Source organism: Acinonyx jubatus, chromosome B4 (assembly GCF_027475565.1).
Source record: "Acinonyx jubatus isolate Ajub_Pintada_27869175 chromosome B4, VMU_Ajub_asm_v1.0, whole genome shotgun sequence".
Classification (NCBI taxonomy): domain Eukaryota; kingdom Metazoa; phylum Chordata; class Mammalia; order Carnivora; family Felidae; genus Acinonyx; species Acinonyx jubatus.
In genome coordinates, this window is record NC_069387.1 from 42943732 (window position 1) to 42961535 (window position 17804).

The 17804-nt window shown below is 42.5% G+C and overlaps 2 long non-coding RNA genes across 3 annotated transcripts in view; one reads left to right on the forward strand and one right to left on the reverse strand.

Annotated features, from left to right (window-relative positions):
• LOC106987820 (uncharacterized) overlaps nt 1–17804 on the forward strand; it is a 21805-nt gene continuing 4001 nt past the window's right edge. Inside the window, exons 1-3 of the long non-coding RNA XR_001432253.3 lie at nt 1–781; nt 13032–13130; nt 13937–14099. This is a non-coding gene — a long non-coding RNA (uncharacterized LOC106987820). The remainder of the gene's footprint in view (nt 782–13031; nt 13131–13936; nt 14100–17804) is intronic.
• Nucleotides 16821–17804, reverse strand: part of LOC128316347 (uncharacterized) — a 9261-nt gene continuing 8277 nt past the window's right edge. The window contains exon 3 of one of the 2 annotated variants that reach the window (XR_008300101.1): nt 16821–16942. This is a non-coding gene — a long non-coding RNA (uncharacterized LOC128316347). The other variant, XR_008300102.1, reaches the window with a different exon arrangement.

The window sequence follows — 17804 nt, forward strand, 5'->3', positions numbered from 1 at the left end:
ACCTTATAACAAACAGAGCAAGCTGGCTTTGGTAACCTTTCTTTTCTTTTCCTGAAGGTGGTGCTACAGCTGAAGCTTGTGTTTCCTCCCTTGCGTCAAACTCTGGCTTGTTTTCTGCACATCCTCTCTTTGTCTATTTAGCTGCCTCTTGCTTCCATCCTGGGAAGTGCACACAGAATGCCAGTCACGGAGTGGGAGGAAGTGTGAGTTTGGTACTTAGGACCAGCTCGGGGAATCCCCAGGTGAGGTTTTTCTAGCTCTTGGCCAGACTTCCTGCTGGAGCCTCGAAGGCAATTGGCAAGATCAGTGTCACTTTAAGATCAGTGTCTCTGATATTCTCATCTCCCTCTCTCCCAATCTCCCTTCTCGGACTCACAGAATTCGTACGTTTATGCTCTGGGTTGTGTGGGAGAGAAGGCCTTCTCTAGCAGTGTCCTGCACAAATTGGGTAAGCCAGGCGCTCACTTGGTCTCCCTTTTTTTCTCACGGGAGGAATACCAGCTTTCTTTTTTTCTCTAAAGTGTGCCACCTTCTGGGAGGAATAATGCTTGCAAAGTTCCTCCCACCCACTCCAAGGCATCCAAACTCTTCTGGGTTGTTTTTTGTTTTTTCGCGCTGGAACTTTTCCTCCATAAACCTGAACTTTCCTGAAGGCCCTCTTGTCTGTAAATATCTGCCCAAGTCTGTGTTTTCCAGGCACCACGAGCAAAAGGGATTGGATCTGGTTCACAGGATCCTGCTGGTTCCACTGGGGTCTATCTGCCTATTATCCAGTTCCCAGGTGAGTAAGGCTTCTCCTAAATCCCTTGGCATATGGTGCTAGATAACGCAGGCTCCCACGGAAGCACTTTCGTTCCTGGATAGATGCCCAATTTTAGATGTTGAGAGAGGGCAAATGAGGAATGTCTTACGCTGCCATGATGTTGCTCCGTAACTTTTATGATTTAAATTGATTTTCTTAATTTCATATTTGTTGGCTGACCAAACGTCTATCACACGAATTTCTACCTTTGCCAGAAGAAGAATTTAGCCACATTTACAATATATATTATCTATCTATCTACATATATATTTAGGTCACGATAATTTCAATTGTAGCTCAGCCTTAGTACTTACTTCATCATACATAGTGTTGATATTAGTTATACAGCACCCACTTTAAACTACATATTAAATACAGTCATTAACCCCAGTGAACAATTCGCACTTCTAGTCATTTCATACTACGTCTTTATCCTTTCTGAGATCCTTAGTTTTAAGCATCCGTTAGTTGGCTGGGCTTATTCATCAAGTTGTTTATTTTTAGAACGATATATGCTATATTTATCATATTCAATAAGTTCTTAATGTTAAGTTTTGGTTTTAATTTGCATGACAACTCAATGGATATAAGAACTTGCCTCTTTCGCTGTTTTTCTCAGACAGTGTAGACATTATTCTTCTATTTCCCGCCATCGATGGGCCTGCGGCAAAGTCTAGGGTGGGGTTCACATTCTGCATGGTAAGCAACAGACTTTTTCTTTGTACCGAAAAATCAGAAACTTTACCCAGACTGCTTTATTTATTTATTCAATGCTCAGATTTAGTTGTCTTCTTATTTCAATGAAGTTTTCTTCTACTAATGCTTAGCCGTTTTCCATTGTGGGCTAGTCTTCAGGAACACCGATTTTATGCATGTCAGAACTGCTCACTCTTTCTTAACAATCATTTTCTCATTGCCTTGACTTGGTTCACAGAGTCACTTTGACATCATGATATCTCTAACGTAGTTTTGCTTTATGAGATATCAGAAGGCATTCTTATCTTTCTGATAAAAATATCAGACGTATTTTTCACCTCCCTTTTCTGTGCTGACTGCCTCCAGCTCGTGTTTCGTCTCTCTGTTATGTCTTTACCCTTTCCGTTTTACCTGTTAGAGGAGTTCTTTTTCCAGCGTGAGTCGTCCATAATTTCTTCAAGTATGAAAAAGTATTTCTATGCAATTACCTAATTTCTCCCGAAACATGGATTCTCATACAAAGTGTTCACCTGCGTTTCTATGCTAATTTTAGTGGGGGCAGCAATAAAACAAGGTGGAGAGGGTGTCTATGCAGGGATCCCGTGGAACTTCTTTCTGGACATTGTTCGTGTTGTATGGGGCAGCTTTTCAAGCCAATCATTTGTTCAAAGATAGTTTTGGAAGGGATGGGTATAATAATACAGATGATCCGGAAATTTCCAATTTTATACCAGGGATGGTATGAAACCATCAAAAGATTTTAGTAAAGAGGGAAATCATATAGACACACATTAAGAACAATGCAAGCAGAATTTGTGTGGAATAGAGAAGGAAGAAACATATAAATAAATATGATACCATTTTGAAACAACTGATAGGGAAAAAAAAATCCATTGTTTGTCTCTAAATATCTATGGAGAGCTCTTAAATTCAGCTCATTTTCCAAACTTTTCAACCACCCCCCCACCATTTTCTGATGGTATTCAAATGGTCTTCACCTCCAGAACCCTGAGTGAATTCTTTTATTTTATTCCAACTAGTTATTTCATTGAGATATAGTGGACATACCCAGGTGATTTCTTTAACACTTAATATCTCATTTATGAGAAAAGTATTTTAAGTATTAATAATAATACTATTCGAATTTGGAAACTTTGGCAGTCCATAACCTACATTTAATCCTCTCCTAACCCACTTCACATTTTCTATTTCTTGACTCCTCTTTGATGGGTTTTTTGGTTTCGTTGTTGTTTAACAAATCACCTCCAAAATTTAGCCTCTTAAAACAACAAACATTGATTATATTGCAGTCTTTCTAGATCAAGAATCTGAGTGTCCTTCTGTGAGATGCTCTGCCTGAGAGTTTCCCAAGATGTTGGACAGGGCGACAGGCATGTCAAGGTTCAACTGGAGGACATTCTGTTTCCAACCTCATTCACATGGCTGCTAGCTGGCTTCTGATCTTCAATGCCTTTTGGCTGTAGATATCAGTTGTTTGACATGTGGATCTCTCCACAGGGTCCTAGGAATAAAGAGGAAGAAAGTTTATGGCACACAGAATTCAGTTTTTTGTAGCCTAATGTCAAAAGTGACATTCCATCATTTTGTTGTATTCTATGCATTAGAAGTTAGTTACCAGGTCCAGCCCGTGCTCCTACGTGCAAAATACATTCACCCTCCCAAAAACCCCAAACATCTAATCCCACTAAAACATCAGCTCCTAGTGTGGAATCTTACCAGATAAATCAGGTTCATAGGTGGATGTTTCTTTGGACATAGTTCTTCAAGTACAGTTTCTCTAGGTATACAGATCTGAGAAATTAAGGAGACAAGCTTCCCATAAACAAAATGTACACTGTCATACGAATGAGGAGAAATGGATTTTTGTCCACACTGTTTATCTTTGGGTCTTTAAGGTCTCAAAAATTTTAAGATCCTCGACCTCTTGCCAATTGTTTTCTAGAAAGGTTGTGTCAATTAAATTCCATGCTGATTAAGCATAACAATGACACTTCTCATTCTTAACATCCCCAAGAACTTTACTTTCATTTCTCTAATATTTGCCAGTTTAATAGGTGAAAATGGTACTCACTTATTTGGTACTTTATTCTAGTCATTTTGTTGTCATAGGGATCATTCATTCATGCGTTTAGCTTGAATGTACCTTAGTAGAGTGTAAACGATTAAGCCTAGTTGTAGTTCAGACCCACAGAACTGTGCCTGACTTGGGTTTCACTTAGTAGTTGCAACATACTAGGTCTTTCAACTGTCAGTTTGTATAAACCCTAGAATCACATTGCGAGGATTCACGCCCTCCCTTTCCTGTTTACTTATTTTGTTGACTTGGACAAGATATAGTAATCTTTTCAGACCTATTTCTTAGTACGATGAGGAGATTTCTTAGTACAACCAGTACAATCGGGAGATAAGGGTGCTTTGTGGAGACTGAGACCACATGTGTAATGGGTTTAAGAAAGTTTCTGCGGGGTGCCTGGGTGGCTCGGTCGGTTGAGCATCCGACTTCGGCTCAGGTCACGATCTCACAGTTCATGGGTTCGAGCCCCGCGTCAGGCTCTGTGCTGACGGCTTGGAGCCTGGAGCCTGCTTCGGATTCTGTGTCTCCCTCTCTCTCTGCCCCTTCCCTGCTCATGCTCTGTCTCTCTCTGTCTCTCAAAAATGAATAAACATTAAAAAAAAATTAAAAAAAAAGAAAGTTTCTGGCTGGTGGTAGGCTCACTCCTCTGTTGGCCTAATATATGTTGCCTATGCTAAGTTACAGTCTCTACAAAAATAAACACACACACACACACACACACACACACACACACAAGTTATCCATAAAAGTATATATAACATCCTTTGGTCATTCAAAAAAAGTCATGGAAAAGGGTGTTATTGTTGTCTTTTAAGTAATTTGTGAAGTAGGGAGGAAAGTCATTGTGTATATCGGATTTTTAATCGGCAAAGGTTCCTTTGCAGTTTTGCACAGGAAGCACTAAACTTTATCACAGGGTGTAGCCCTGATCTGCACAGTCAACAACACAGTTATTGGTGCATCAAATTAAATAATGTGGATTTAGCCACTTGGCAGGTAGCTTTAACTTTCTTACTTCGGTATACAACTATGCAAAACTCAGGTACAAGGAGGGATGCAGATTGCTTCCCTAACAAAGATTTCAGAGTCTGTTTCAGACTTCGTTAAAGCCCAAGAAGTTTTTCTCTTTAAAACTATACTTCTTTCTGAGCCTGGCAATGGGGAAAGAGGGAAAGAGCAACTGAATGGTTTTGAAGGTGACGGAGACAGACCTGGGAAACGACTTTCTCACTGGGTGAGGAGTCTATAAGGAAAGTGAGTTAAGGGAGGGGGGATGGTTGGTGGTTATGGGTACTCCCCCCCTGCCTCTGGGCTATCTGGGACGCACATAAGGGGAAATTTACTTCAAGAGTATGTGGAAGGAATTAGAGGTTTATGGAATGGCATTCGTGGTGTTAAGAACAAAACAACAGGTCCAAAATGGAGTCACTTGTGTTAAGCTCCACATTACCGAAAAGACTTAATTATAATTTCAGCTTTCCCGGAAGTGGCATCTTAAGCCAGGCAATCAGAAATCGCCTGATCAGTGCTAGCGAGGTTATTTGCCCAATAGACCCCTGCGATCCCCTAAAGGAAGGTAACTTTGTGAAGATCGACCTAACTTTTTTTCCTAATACAACTTCCTTGATGCTACTCCCTTCTTTTATCTTGTAGAGTCTTTCATTTTGTAAAACTCTTCAAAGATTCCTTCCGTCTGCTAGACCGGATGCCGCTGACTCGAATCCATTTTTGTTCAAATAAACCCTCAGCATTTTAAATATGTTTCAGTTTACCTTTCAACAATGGGGTGATATCTCCAGGGAGCCGGTCATAGGAGGAGGTCGGAGTTTTAGAGGTCAGGGTATGTCCACTTAACAACCTACGTCCACATAGTAACAGATGAAAATAAGTTCCCATATGCCAACTTTCCCCTCCCTTCCCATTTTCCCCTCTTACTGACATCTTGCATTAGCGTGGTGCATTTGTTGCCAAAAAAAAATCCATACTTTCCATTAAGGCTGTCTCTATTTATATATTCTCTGTGTTTTGGCAAATCTATAAGAACATGTCCAGCATTACAGTATTAGACAGAATAGTTTCACTGCCCTGAAAATCCCGTGGCTCTGCCTCTTTATCCCTCCTTTCTCTTACCCCTCAGCCTTGTGAATCACAGATCTTTTCACTGTCTCCATAGTTCTGCCTTTTCCAGGATGCCAAATTGTTGGGGTTTTATAGTATATAGCCTTGTCAGATCGTCTTCTTTCACTTAGCAACATGCATTACAGTTTCTTTTAGGTCTTTTCTTGACTTAAGGACCCCCCCCCCCCGCCCCCTTTCTTCTTTAAGTCCCTAGATAATATGCCATTGTTTGGATGTTCCACACTGCTTATCCATCCATCTATTGACAGACATGGTGGCTGTGGGACAGACAGACAAACAAGCTGCTACAAAGCTTGGGCAGGGGCGCCTGGGCGGCTCAGTCGGTTAAGCGTCTGACTTCAGCTCAGGTCACCGCGGTCCGTGAGTTCGAGCCCCGCGTCGGGCTCTGGGCTGATGGCTCAGAGCCTGGTGCCTGCTTCTGATTCTGTGTCTCCCTCTCTCTCTGCCCCTCCCCTGTTCATGCTCTGTCTCTCTCTGTCTCAAAAATAAATAAAACGTTAAAAAATTTTTTTTCAAACAAGCTTGGGCAGGTATTTTGTGGACATCGGTTTTCAACTCCATTTTCAGCTCATTTGTGAAATGCCCAGAGAATGAAACTCATTTGTGAAATGCCGAGCTCTGGATCCTAAGAGAAGCATATGTAGTTTCTTAAGAAACTGCTGCCTTTCATAGTCGAGTGCTTTGTTATTATCATCACCTGCTGAAACTTCTAAAATGTATCAGAAATTAAAACAGTCCACGGAGGGGAAAAATGTTGAAACTAAGACCAATTTCCTCAGTTACTGTCTTGTTTTAATAGAAACACGTGTCATTGCTGCTCCAACTGGACAAATCTCACTGTGGACCATCGTCGGCTTTGAAATCTAATCCCCACCCCCCCCCCCCCCCCAAGAAAATCCAAGAGCGCGTGATGGGGACAGACTTAACCCAAAGAGGCAGAGCCCTGTCGCCATCTTTGCTAGGCCAGGCCACGCCCACGATGTCGTGTCTGGAGCAGACTTTTCCCCTGCAGTGAGTGGCCCAGCAGGGCATGGCAGGGGCCCTGGGAGGAGCTCCGTCCCCACTCAGGACAAGGGTAAAGGCGTCCCCACAGTTGTCCACCAGGACCCCAAACAGCAGGTCGAGCGGCCCAGCTGAGTGTGGCAAGGAGCCAGTGAACCGCTTTGGCTTCCTGTTTACAGGCTTGCGCGGCTCCGTTCTTCCTCTTTGTCTATTTCAAAACTCGTGGCAGCGAATAGAAACACAAGGAGGTGAAACTGAGAGTAAGAACCCGACCAGGTGGCGGTCAGGCCCCGTTCGTGGTTTGGGCGACTGCCGGCGCCACCTGGCACGGCCCTGGACAGGCCTGTGCGGCCTAGAAGCTGGGGCGGGGAGCGCAGGGCTTCTGCAGACGCCAAGGCAAGGCCTGCCGAGGTGGGCAGCCCTAAGACTCCTCCATCCCCACTTTTCCTCTTTCTCCGGAGTTCCCAGATTGTGAAGGAGGAACCAGCGCCGGGAGCCAAAAAAGGCGGAAGAAGAAAAGGCCACCCGGGTTTCGCCCAGGGTGTGACCTCCGAGGGCCTTCCTAGCCTGGTGAACATGCCCTGGCCAGGCCACTTGAAAAAATCTGACCTAAGACCCCCACCCCAGACGTCCTGAGCCCCTGACCTATTCTGTTCATCAGAGTTTGCAGAACTTAGGGGCGGGGGGGCGAGTAACGGAGTCCCTGGGACAGACCCCCATGGGCTGAGGCATAAGGACTTTTGGAAAGGCCGCAGGGGGAAACAAGTATTTAGTGTTCCAGGTCAGGGTCCCTGCGCTTCTTATTTCTCAATATCGTCCTCCCCCCACTCGTCCCCAACTCCTTGGCCTTCCTGGATGGAAAATCTGTGAAAGCTTCTCCTCTCAAGAAGCGTTGGTATTTTAAGTGGAAGGTAGAGATCCACTTGGAACTGGTCCCTGTCTCCTTTTCCACGAACACAAACACCCTAACTTTTGGGGGGAGACTTGTTTTTAAAGTGGGTCTTGGGGCGCCTGGGTGGCTCAGTCGGTTAAGCGTCCGACTTCGGCTCAGGTCATGATCTCGCGGTCCGTGAGTTCGAGCCCCACGTCGGGCTCTGTGCTGACAGCTCAGAGCCTGGAGCCTGTTTCAGATTCTGTGTCTCCCTCTCTCTGACCCTCCCCCGTTCATGCTCTGTTTCTCTCTGTCTCAAAAATAAATAGACATTTAAAAAATAAAAATAAAAAAATAAAGTGGGTCTCGGTGTCCTCAAGCCCCTCGTGGCAGAGCAGGGGTGTGTTAAAAAAAAAAAAAAGGTTCCTTTATCAGGCAGCTTATCTGTGCCACTGTTTTCCTAACGTATTGCTCTTGGCTTTGCCATGGTTTTCAGGGTATGAGATAATCATGACCTTTTGAGATATCCTTCTCTTGACTAGACACCACCCACCTTGCCTGGCTCATTCTGGAAAATCTGGCCAGACCTCTTTTGTAGATGTCAAAGGTGCTTGCCCCCCTCCTCCCCCCACCCCTCCTTCAGAGTATGCAAAACTTTCCTTTCTCAAGCCACAACAGTAAACATTCTACAAATATTTGGTGATTGGATAAGAAATGACCAGTTGCAGCTTGCTTTTAAATCCTTTTTAGCGACTCTGTGCCTTTTGATTGGAGAATTAAAGTAATTACTGATAAGTAAGGGCTTGCTAACACCATCCTGCTGTTTTCTGACTGTTTTTGGAGTTCTGTGTTCCTTTCTTTGTCTTTCGTTGGCTTTCTTTGTAGGTGCTTGATTTTCTCTAGGGGTATGCAGTGGATTTGGTCTGTTTATGCCTGATGAATTTACCGTGGGTTTGAGTCTGTGGTTACCATGAGGGTTACGTAACATGTGTTGCAGATAAAACAGAGCGTTTTATGCTGAAAACTTGGCTCGCTCACAAAAACTTTACCCTTTTACTTACCCCTCAATGATTTGTGTTCTCAGTGTCATAATTTATTTCTTTTTATGATGTGGGTCCATGAAAACAGTCTCGTAACTATAGTTATCTCTTAACAGTTTTGCCCATTAAGCCTTTATGCTAAAGCCATGGTTACATAGCACCATACTCCAGTATTTGAATATTCTGAACTTGACTATGTATATTTACTGTATATGTCTTTACCAGGATGTTTTACAATTTCATGTTTTCTTGTTACTAATTAGCATCCTTTTGTTTCATCCCGACGAACTCTTTTTTCAGCATTTCTTGTGAGGTAGGTCCAGTGGGGATGAATACCCCCAGTTTATGATGGTTTGGGAAAGTCTTTATCTCTCCTTCATTCCTGAAAGACAAATTTGCCCTGTAAAGTAATTTTGGTTTGCAGTTTTTTTCTTTTACACTTTAAATATGTCATCGCAGTCTCTCCTGGCTCGCAAGGTGTTTGCTGAGAAATCTAATAACGTTACGGGGGTTACTTTATTTGTGAAAAACTCATTTTCTCTTGCTCCTTTAAAGATTCTCTCTTTGTGATTTTATACCGTTTTGTTATTTCGTGGTTTGGAGAAGATTGTTTTAGGTTGAAAGTGTGGGGTGACTTAATAGCTTCGTGAACTTGGTTATCTAAATTCCTCCCCATATTTGGGAAGTTCTCAGATGTTCTTTCTTTAAACAAACTTTCTGGGGTGCCTGGGTGGCTCAGTCGGTTAAGCGTACGACTTCGGCTCAGGTCACGATCTCGCGGTCCGTGAGTGCGAGCCCCGTGTCGGGCTCTGTGCTGACAGCTCGGAGCCTGGAGCCTGTTTCAGATTCTGTGTCTCCCTCTCTCTCTGACCCTCCCCTGTTCATGCTCTGTCTCTCTGTGTCTCAAAAATAAATAAACATTAAAAAAAAATTAAAAAAATAAAAATTAAAAAAAAAATAAACAAACTTTCTGTTCCTTTTGCCCACTCTTCTCCTTTGGAGGGTCTGGCAACGCACAGATTATTTCTTTGCATGATGTCCTATAATTCATATAGGCCTTCTTCACTCTTTTTTTTATTATTTTTCATTTTGCTTCTCTGGCCATATGATTTTAATAGACCTGTATTGTAGTTCACTACTCCTGCTTGTTGCAGTCTCCTGTTGAAGCTCTCTTTGAGTTCTTCAGTGCAGGCATTGTAGTCTTGGACTCTAGGATTTCTGCTTGACTTATTATAATGTTTTCTGTTCCTTTGTTGAACATCTCGTTTTGTCTATGCACTGTTTTTTGAATTTTCTTTAGTTGTCTATCTGTGTTTTCTTAGAGTTCACTGGATTTCTTTAGGAGGATTCTTCTGAATTCCTTGTCAGACAGTCCATAGATCTCCATTTCTTTAGGGTCCATCATTGAAATTTTATCAGTTGCCTTTGGAGATGGTGTCATGTTTCCTTGCTTATTCATGATTATTGTGGCCTTGTATTGGTGTCTGTACATTTGAGGATATAGGCACCTCTCCAGTCTTCACAAACTAGTGTTGGAAGGCCAGCCTTTCACTACTCAGCTTGTCCAGATTCGGGTGGGCAGTCTAGTGTTATCCAGGGGTGGGCTTGCTATTGGAGTCCTTGGGTGACCTGATGCTGAAAATGGTTGTATGTCTGGACCAGCTGTATTCACCCTGATGTTGAGCCCTAGTGGGACCTTGGGTTCATAGGTGTTGCTCCCATGGAGCTAGGGTTTGTGGGTATTGATTGGGAGCCTGAGTTCATAAGAGTCACCCAGAGCCATGGGAGCCAGCTGGAGCTACCTGGGGCCATAGGAGCCTGGTAGGTGATGGAGTGGATCAGGGGCCCGAACTCATGAGAACAGTGAAAGATACCTGGAGTTATGGGGGCTCCCTGTGGCCACTGAGCCACTAGGGGCTACTGGAGCTAGCTGGCATAAAGGTGGGCCAGGAGCCTGATTTCCCAGGGGCCCTCTGTGAGGCCGGGGCCAGTGAAGCTGCCTAGAGCGTGTAGCCTGCCTGGGGTCACTGGAACTGGAAGGTTCCAGAGTGAACCAGGGTCTGTTCTCATGGGAGCGTTGTAGAACCTGGTGCCATGGGAGCTGCCTAGGGCCACAGGTGCTTCCCTGCCTGAGTCAAGGATTCCACGTGGGGCTGCTGGAGCCACATGGGGATGCTGGGGCTGCCAGATTCCCGGATGCAGTGAGGGCCTGGATTCTTGGGAGCCTGCAGGGAACCCTGCCTTGGCAGCTGCCTGGAGCCGTGGATGGTGTCTGGGACCTCTGGATCAGGCAGGTGCTGGATGAGCTGGTTTCATGATTCGTGGGAGCCTGCAGGGGAGTCACAGGAGTGGCTTTGGGGCCACTGGAGACAGCAGGTGCCTGGATGAAATGACGCCTGGGTTTCCGGGACCCTGCCCAGATCCTGGTCACTGGAGCTGGCTGGCACTGGTGGGGAGGAGGCCCTAGGTTAGTGAGAACCTGCAGGGAGCCACTTAGGCCTTCTGTGACTCAAGCTGCCATGGTTCAGTTTGAAACCCTGGAAGAACTGGTAAAAAATGTTTTTGGATCATGCTGTTTGTTGAATACTTCGCCCTCTGAGAGGGGTAGACTGCATAGGATTAAAGCTGAAGGATAAGGAAGACCCTATTCCAGCAGACTTGGGGGCCTGGGTGCATATTAGTACCTAACATTTATTGTGTTCTCTTCCTGGAACCCTGTGAGATATTTTAGATCAACTCTTTCATGTAATCTGCATAATTAGCCTACAAGACTAGCTCTGTCGCTCCCACTGTATGAAGAAGTATGGTGATCCTATAGTTTGTCATCTAAATATCATCTTGATCATCTTCATTTAAGAAGTGAAAATGACCAGAGGGTTCTGTAGCACAACAGGCATAAACTGGGACTTCCCTGAGCTGGGATTTTTGGTCAGTTTCACAAAAGTAAGCTGGAATCAGAGACATTGAATGAGTTAAGCTCGAAATTGGGAAGTCAAACCCCAAAGTCCGTGCTTCTCCTTATTACCATGCTACCACCCAGAAAGAGAGAAGGCTGTAGAGAAGAGAGGCCCAAGAGCAATGTGACAGAAAGATAACACATGTACTTACTTCCTGTAAGTAGAATTTCCTTTTAGAATAGAATTTCCTGTAAAGATAAAAAGCCCTTCTGACCTTCAGATAGGCCTTAGCAGAGAATCATCCCATCACACTTGGAAATGTACAGACAACACTGAATATAGTGTCTGGTATATTTTGAGCTTTCTTTTCTTTCTACTGGGATTATGTATGGCTCACGCATGGGCATTGTATTTATGGGAAAAATTTAACCTCATGGAACACGTGTTGCACAATGGGATAAGATATATAAATTCTTTTTGCGCTCTTCCATTTATTAAATTATTTTGATAACCAACGAGAAAAATTACAAACTGGCCTGCGACTGGCCTTTAAAAAGTGTTACCACATTCAAAATTCTCTCATTGTCCATTACAATTATATAGGAGAATTTGAAAAGTGCTGAAACTCTTTACTTGGTTCTCTGTATGTTAAAAACTTAGAGACACTGAAAAGTGCTTTTTGCACTTTAATTCTTGGTGTTTATGTCTTAACTTGCAGGGTGCTACATAAATATTATACCTATAAACCAATAGCACTCTTTATGTTACCCTTTCTTGGCTTTAAAATTCTGCTTTTATCCCAGATTAAATCACAAAGAAATAATTTCTCGAACGCTTTAAGCACTCAGCACCCAATGTCAAGGCTGTTTCTATACTACTGAGTTTTAAAAAAAAAATGTTAAAAATCCTTATAGCGTTAGCTACACGGGACTGATGATCCCCAAATAAGAATTGACACTGCAATTTTCCCTTTTTCCATTTCTCCTCCTTTGTTGGTGTATCTGTCAATTTCTCCTTGTAATTCCATGAAATTCTTATTATATATCCTTTAAGGCTATGTTATTAGCTGCATGCAAATCAATTTTATTCAGGGACTAAATCTTTTTTTCCAGTGAGTAGTAACATTATTTCACCCTGAATATGATGCTTTTTGCCATACAATCTGTTATAGCTCAGGGTTTCCAAGAGGCACGAACGCCCATCTAGTTCACATCTGTATCCTCGGAGACTGGCAGTGTGTCTCACATATAGCACATGTTCGAAACGGGTCTGTGGACACGCCTTCATTATTACAAGACTCCGTCTTACTTGCGTGGTTTCTGTGAACTTTTTGACGAAGACGGGTAAATTTCTCCAGACGTCTGGAGAGTAAAAAACAGAACAAAGCAAAAAACCCCAAGACTTTACGTTGACAAACTGTGTGTGACTGACTCACAGATGAAATTTGAGTCAAAACGTGGCCCTAACCTGGCGTTCTTTTACAAACTAGGTTCCGAGGCATATATCTAAAGCACGGATTCCATTTCTCAACCGGCTGTGACCTTGATCCATGACCAAACCCTTCGAGCAGAATTTTTTCATACGAACAGTAAGTATAAGAAGAGCAGTTTCACTGCCTAGTGACAAGGTTCAAATGAGATAACATGAAAGTCTTTGCCAGCATGTGAAACTCATAGTAAATGTTAAAATATGTTGTTCTTCCATTATAGCTCTATGGAAATAAAAATAAAGTACCAGCAATAGCTCTGCTACCAGTGTGGGGAATTCAAAGTGACGTTAAGTTCATGGTCAGTCTTCTGCTCCTCCCAGCAGGAAGTCAGTGAGCTGTTTAAGTCAATTGCTGATACTTCTGTGGAAATCATGATTAGTTGAATTAATTATTCAAAGCGCATGTGTGAAACATGTCCTTATGAGAACAAGCTTGCAAAAGTACACGGTTTATAACAGAAAAAGTCTAGGTAATTTGGGACTTACCCAGTTTCCTAATTTAAATACATTCTGATTCATTTTTTACATTGTGACCAGAGAGATCATTTCAATACAGATAGGATCAGGTCACGTTCTTGCATAAAATCTTTCTATAATTCCTCCTCTGCTCTCAGTGTGCAACCCAAACTCCTAACAGTAGCTAAGGCCACATGATAGAATTATGTCACTGTTTCCTTTCCATCTTTAAAATGCCTGCACCCCATCTCCCCGACCTTGTTACCAAAAAATAAATAAATAAAAGAAATCGTACCCTAAATACATTTCCGGCCACCGGATAGCTCCGGACTGGTGGAAGCGTTCCAGAATGCGCAGTAGTCAAGCCAGAGCTCCGTGGTGTTCACGTCCACTGGAAATGATAACAGGAGTCGCCCACTAACGCACGGTCTCTTTATTCTGTGGTTTCAGAGACCCTTGGTAAACTGTGGTCTGGAAGTAGACGATTCCCCTGACATAACATCAGAAGGTCAGCAGTAGCCTCACACTCCATCTCCCTGCCTGCCTACATCATTCATCTCAGTTCATCTCATCACATAGGCATTTTATCGTCGCAACCATCGCACGAGGAAGGGTGAGTATAAGGAAAGCAGATCAATTGAAAGAGAGACCGCATCAGCATAACTTTTATTATAGTGTGTTGTTCCAGTTCCAATTGTTCTCTTTTCTTATTGTTATTGCTTATCTCTTGCTGTGCATAGTTTCTAAGTTAACCTCTGTCGTAGGGGTGTGTGTGTGTGTGTGTGTGTGTGCGTGTGTGCCCAGTACTATCTGCAGTTGCAGGCATCCACTGGGGATCTTAGAACGTGTTCCCTGTGGATACGGTGAGGGGCGGGGGGCTGCTGCATTGCTTTTTTAGCAACTTGAGAAGCATTCAGGGCGCAGCCGTCTAGGAGTAATTGGGATTATAGTCGCGTCAGCAGCTGGGGTTCCATAGACCTGAATTCTGGCGTAGACGATGGAGAGAGACTGAAGGAGCGGATCAACTGGGGGTGTGGTTTATGTGTAGAGAGCTGCAACCATAGAGGAGTTTCGTCAACTCATCCTTAGTCTTCATTTAATCATGGCCTTTCGCGGAGCTCCTTTCTGAGTTTCTCCACATGCTTGTGTTCCCAAAGCTGTTACTTCCCCAACAGAAACCTCATTACACTGTTTCTGTTACTTACCCAGTTTTCTTATTTCCCAATAACAGTGTTGCAGCATGCAAGGAGAAGTCACAGTGACTTCTTGCTTATGTTCTCATTGCTTTGTGCGGTCCCTGACGGCAGTAATTCAATTAAGTTAATTAATATTTTGGGGTACATATTGTGGTTTCCTTCAGTTTTGTGATCACAATAAAAAGGGAAAAGATTACATTTTTTCCCAAATATTTATTTATTTAAATCCAAGTTAGTTTACACTCTATGTTAACTATATGTGTTGATTTCGGGGATAGAATTTGGTGATTTTATCACTTATAGAATCAACATATATAACTATATGTGTTGATTTCGGGGATAGAATTTGGTGATTTATCACTTACACAGAACACCCAGTGCTCATCCCAACAAGTGCCCTCCTTCATGCCCATCATTCCCCCCCACCCAGTACACCTCCAGCAACCCTTAGCTTGTTCTCTGTATTTAAGAGTCTCTTATGGTTTGTCTCCTTCTCTGTTTTTATCTTATTTTTCCTTCCCTTCTCCTATGTTCATCTGTTTTGTTTCTTAAATTCCACATGTGAGTAAAATAATATGATATTTGTTTTTCTCTGCCTAACTTACTTCACTTAGCATCGTCAATCCTAATTTCATCCACGTTGTTGCAAATGTTAAGATTTCATTCTTTTTGATTGCTGAGTAATATTCCATTGTGTATATATGCCACTTCTTCTTTATCCATTCATCAGTCGATGGACATTTGGGCTCTTTACATAATTTGGCTATTGTTGATAGCACTGCTATAAACGTTGGGGTGCGTGTTCCCCTTCAAATCAGCAGTTTTGTATCCTTCAGATAAATACCCAGTAATGCAATTGCTGGTCATAGGGTAGTTCTATTTTTAATTTTTTGAGGAACCTCTATATTGTTTTCCAGAGTGGCTGCACCAGCTTGCATTTCCACCAGCTGTGCAAAAGGGTTCCGCTTTTTCCACATGCTCACCAACATACGCTGTTCATTTTAGCCATTCCGACAGATATGAGGTGGTATCTCATTGTGGTTTTGACTAGTATTTCCCTGATGATGAGTGATGTTGAGCATCTTTTCATGTGTCCGTTAGCCATCCGGATGTCTTCTTTGGAAAAGTGTCTATTCATGTCTTTTGCCCATTTCTTCACTGGATTATTTGTTTTTTGGGTGTTGAGTTTGACAAGTCCTTTATAGATTTTGGATACTAACGCTTTATCACATATGTCATTTTCAAATATCTTCACCCATTTTGTCGGTTGCCTTTTAATTGTGCTGATTGTTTACTGTGCAGAAGCTTTTAATCTTGATGAGGTCCCATAGTTCATTTTTGCTTTAGTTTCTCTTTCCTCTGGAGATATGTCAAGTAAGAAGTTGCTATGGCTGAGATCAAAGAAGTTGTTGCCTATTTTCTTCTCTAGGATTTTGATGGCTTCCCCTCTTACATTTAGGTCTTTCATCCATTTTGAGTTTATTTTTAGTATGGTGTAAGAAAGTGCTCCAGATTCATTCTTCTGCATGTCACTGTCCAGTTTACCCAACACCATTTGCTACAGAGACTGTCTCTTTTCCACTGGGTATTCTTTCTTGCTTTGTCAAAGATTAGTTAGCCATATGTATGTGGGTCCGTTTCTGGGTTTTCTTTTCTGTTCCCTTGATCTATTCTATGCATCTGTTTCTGTGTCAGTACCATACTGCCTTGATGATTACAGCTTTGTAATACAGATTGAAGTCTGGAATTGTGATGCCTCCCACTTTGGTTTTCTTTTTCAACATTACTTCAGCTATTTGGGGTCTTTTCTGGTTCCATACAAATTTTAGGATTGTTTGTTCTAGCTCTGTGAAGAATGCTGGTGTTCTTTGGTAGGGATTGCATTGAATATGTAGATTGCTTTGGGTCGGATCAACATTTCAACAATATTTGTTTTTCCAACCCATGAGAATAGAATGTTTTTCCATTTTTCTGTGTCTTCTTCAATTTCATTCATAAGCTTTCTATAGTTTTCACTGCATAGATATTTCACCTCTTTGGTTAGGCTTATTCCTAGGTATCTTATGGTTTTTGGTTCATTTATAAATGGGATCGATTCCTTGATTTCTCTTTCTGCTGCTTCATTATTGGTGTATTGAAATGCAATAGATTTTTGTGTGTTGATTTTATATCCTGTGCCTTTTAAAAGATTAAAAACAAAACAAAAAAAATCAAAGGAAGCTAGATTTTAGGTGTGTTTCAGTGTCCTTGTTGAAAGAGGCTTGATAGAGAAAAAAAGGGAAAGGAAAGAAAAAAAGAAAAAAATTAAAAAATTTAAAAAAAATGTATAATAAAATAGAATATAAAATGAAATCGGATAAAACTTTTAAAAAAATAAAAAATAAAATAAAAGGAAATAAATTTTTCTCTTTCTGTGTCCAAGAGAAAGAAAGAAGGAAAGAAAAAAGAAAACAATTTAAGCAAAAACAGAAGCAAAGAGAATGAACAAATAAATGAACCAGCAAACAGAATGAAACCCAAATGAAGTTACATCCTGTTTCCCCTAGAACTGAAACTGTGAAGCATTCTATAGTCCATACGCTAAGCAGGTGGAGGGACTGTGCTGGTCTTCTGGGAGATGTGCTTGGATTAATGGTATAATGGCTTGGTATAATGGCTCCGTTCTCCACTAAGTGTTGCTGCTTAACTTACTGCGGTGGATCTGTGTGCGTGTGAGAGGTGAAAATGGCTTCACCCAGCTCCCTAGTCTCTGGGGGAAGGAACTTCTTGCTCTCACTGACCTGCATTCAAGCACCTCCCCTTTGGCTCAGGCCTCCGTCTACTCCCCACCTCTACCCTGTCCATGTCCAAGCTGTTTGCCTGTCAGGTGGCAGTTCACTCCAGAGCTTTATCTCAGATGGGGTTGTGTTCCAAACCCCACACTTCAGAGATCCCCGTGGCTTGGACCCCCACTGACTCTCTGGGGGAGGGTCTCGCCGAGCAATGGCTTGCCCCAGAAAATGTTCTTATGATCACGTAGTAACAGAGGTTCAGAGATGCCAAGTCACAACCCACAGCCCGATGCCAGGTTTCGCCGCACTCTGGTTTCTTCATCCCAATACCAGCAAACGTGGCTGCTTTCC